A 3920-nucleotide genomic window follows, 5' to 3' on the forward strand; every position below is an offset into this window, starting at 1 on the left:
GCAGCTTTGATGTCTGACTGTGGATGCTGTTAATGGATGGTGTACCTACACTGTAACTTATCCACGCCTTTAACATACACTTGGCCATACTGAATCATAGAGGGAAAATACCTGTTATACTACCAGGCCACTTCCCAAGTGGCTAAGTAGATTGGTCCCTATAGTATATTTTTTAATGTTTGCTACAGTCTAGTTTTTACAGTTGCAAGCAATGGGGCCCCATCACTTCCCTGGGCAACTCATCCACAGCCTCATACTTCACGCTGACAGGCAGCATCTCCTGGTATTCAGCTTAAATGTTTCCTTATTTAACTTCACATCATTATACTCATTGTATCACCAAAGAACTTAATGCCTATGCCACTTAGCCATCACTTTGCAAAGCTGGACAGATTTCTCTCTTTCCCTCTAAATCAGTCCCTCTGGCTTTGCTCTCTTCAGAGTTCCCTCCAGTTTATCACGATCTTTCTGGAAGGTCATGCCTAGTACTGAGTTTAATATTCCATTTGAGGCCACACCTTGCAAAGCCTCCCAATTCATGAAGGATGTTGCATAGATTCATAGTTTCCAAGGCCAGAAGGAACCATTGTGATTATCTAGTCTGACTCCCTATAGGCCATAGAGCTTCCCCAAAATAATTCCTTTTTGAAGTAGAGCAGATCTTTTAGAAAAATAGCTAATCTTGATTGAAAAATTGCGAGTAATGGGAAATCCACCCGAGCCCTTGGTAAATTGTTCCAATGTTTCATTGGCAGGATGCATCTCATTTTATTAGTTTCTGCCTATGGTTCTCCCCTGGCTAGGCCCCTTGGATTGTTTGTTGCTTGGAGCTACAAAATGAAAATTAGGTATTGGGTGCTGTATACCCAACTTTAACCCCTTGAATGCCAGGAGAAACCACATTTGTTTCCAAATGCACCAGTCATCTGAAGGCAGGTGATGGACACAAAATAAAGAGTCAGAAAGACAGTATAGCCAAAGACCCAGATGGATCCACTTGCCCAGATGTAGAGGAGCCCATGGGCAGATGTTCCCAAAGATTCCTCTAGGTTACTGGGGTCTCTCAGTTACACATTTTGCCCTTCAGCTTTGCCCATTAGGGACATGATTCAGTAATCTCTTCTTATACTGAATAGCATTTACTCACACCAGTATCCCTATTGACTTCAAAGGGACTACTCACATGTGTGAATGCTACCAAATATGAGTAGGGACAGCTCTAAAGTCAGACTTCAAAGGCTTGGCAAGCCTCTTTCTTTCTTTCTTTCTTTCTTTCTTTTATGCATGAGAGAGAAATCAGCTCTTGCAGCAGGTAGGTTTGCAGAGGTACTAGCACATTGTTTAGGTAGCGTTTGGAGAACTGAATAATTGGATTTGGCTTTGTAGACTGGAAGCCTCTGAAGGAAAAGGTCTTTCTGCAGCCCAGGGGGCATTTTGTGAAATTCTGGTGATATTAGTGGGAATGACGCTTTGGTGCATCAGTAAATAGACACCACTCTCTCTTGCTGATACTGTTTAAAAGCCTCTGCAGTGCAAATGGTGCAGCAGCTTTGGGTGCAGCACATTAACTGCATCTATTTTAAACCTTCTCCCAGTGATGTTCCTTTATGGCCATTATGGACCAATGTTTTCTCAATATCAGTTACCTTTGCATCAGCACTTACCAGCTGACGCACAGCCTGAGTCCAGAAATAGTGTGTTGATGCAAAGTGACTCTTGTCCTCCATGTAAGGCAGCAAATCACAAACTGAGGAGAAATTAATTTTCCATTCCCCTCTCATTAATGTTTCACTTTGATCTTGATAATCCATCATGCTTTATGAGATCCTCCATTCAATGGCACAACCGACTCAGCACAGCAAAATACATGGGACTAGTGTGAATTTTCTAAAGATGACATTTAGCATAAAATACCTTGACTGAGATTTTTAGCTAAAGTTAGTGAAACCACAATGTTTATATTTTCCAAGTTAAAAAATAGAATTAATTTCTTCTAAAACAATCACATTCTGAAAAATAAAAGAGCCTACATTTTTTCCAAGCAGATTTCAAGATCATTTAAAAGTTAAGTCACGTCTGTCAGTTCATCAACTCCAGATGGTCACTGAAACTTTATCCAAAGTTAATATAAATTAATTTGTTTTAAAATATATTCCGCAAACTGTAATCAGTATCTTTTGAATTCAACTAATTAAATAAATATACTCCTGAAATGAGAACTATTTCCTCACTAGGAATTTTTACAGATTCACAACAGCAACACATACAGAACACTCCAAGATTAACATTCCCTGGGAACAAAACATCTCCATTATTTGGGATTATCAGGCACAGTGAGACATTTACAGCCTCCCACAAACAGGAACACTGGTACCATTCAGGATTGAGATCTGGCTGTCAAATATTGTCACCAGTGTCTAAATAGATGTGAACTTCATCATTACCTTCTTTTTGCTATGTTTTTCCTTAGCCAAAAAGCAAACCTGTACATTCCAAGAGGATTAGTCTTATTTTAGATTCAGGGGAAACAACAATGCAAGAAAAAACTTGTATAAAGTCTCTGTGAGAGAGCACAGTGTGTGTGACTCACTCTGTTATAGCAGCCATCTTAAACAGACTCAGTGGGTAGCGTCTCTACAGACTGGCTAGTGTGTATACTTAAAGTGAAGTTAACAGAAAATAGCCTTATAGTCAAACATCTAAATACACCACACATCACAACAAGTTCAGTAGCAGCCCTACAAATTTCACAGCTAGAGATGAAAGCTAAATCTAATGTAATTTCAAGGTATAGAAAACATGTCTTACAATAAGAAGCTAAAGGAATGTAATCCATTTAGTTGATAAAAGAGAAGTTTAAGGGACAAGTTGACCGTGGTTTATAAGTACCTACATAGGAAGTTGATATCTGACACTAGAAGGCTCTTTAATCTAACAGACACTAAGGCATAATCCACTGACAGGAAGTTGAAGTCACCAAAGTGTACACTGGAAATAAGATGCAAATTTTTAACAGGGAATGTAATTAATCATCAGACTATCAAGGGAAGTGGTAAATTCTCCCGTTACTTGGAGTCCAGCACTAATACAAGTAAGGGGTATTTTTATAATACAACTTGACTTGTATTTTGAGTAATTGGCCTGGTAGCTCTTGAACAAATACATTAGCAATACTAGGTGGCAATATCCTTCTCGCTATTGTAAGCGGGCATTTGGCGGGGGGGCTCCACGTTAAAAAAAAATACTAAAGTGGAGCATGATTCAGAAAAGGTTGGGAACTCCTGAATTACAGCAGATTGTTTAGAACAACAGCCAATATTGATTTAAAAGTTGCACTGATGAAGAATCCACCGTGACCTTTGTTCTCAGAGACTGCCGACTTGATCAGGTCCCCTTCAGAATCTAGCTAGAGAAGGAGGAAGAGGCACCAGCTGCCCTCTAACTTTTAGCCCAGCGGTTAGAGCACTCACTGGGGATGTGGGGGACCCATGTTCAGTTACCCCTGTGTCAGAAAGGGAGAAAGGATTTGAACAGGGGTCACGCACATCTCTGAGGTGAGTGCTCGAACCACTGAGCTGTGGGACACTCTGACATGGGAGCTCCCTCAATCCCTCCTGTTGAAGTGATTCCACTGTGGATAAATGATGGAAGCATCACTGGGCTAGCGAAGGGGGAAAGAACTCTGTAGCCTGGTGGTTAGGGCCCCCAAGTAGGAGGTGGAGGACGAACAGGCCAGTCCGTTGCTCCACTGACTCTTTAATTGTTTATCCCCAGTGGAACTGCTTCAACAGGAGAGTTTGCTATCTCATAGCTCCATGGTTAGCACATGCTCCTGTGAGACCCTGTTCCAATCCTTTCTCTCCTTCAGCAGAGGAGGGAATTGAACCTGGGTTTCCTAGACACCGGGTGAGCATGCTAAC

Source organism: Mauremys reevesii, linkage group 15, assembly GCF_016161935.1.
Source record: "Mauremys reevesii isolate NIE-2019 linkage group 15, ASM1616193v1, whole genome shotgun sequence".
Taxonomy (NCBI): domain Eukaryota; kingdom Metazoa; phylum Chordata; order Testudines; family Geoemydidae; genus Mauremys; species Mauremys reevesii.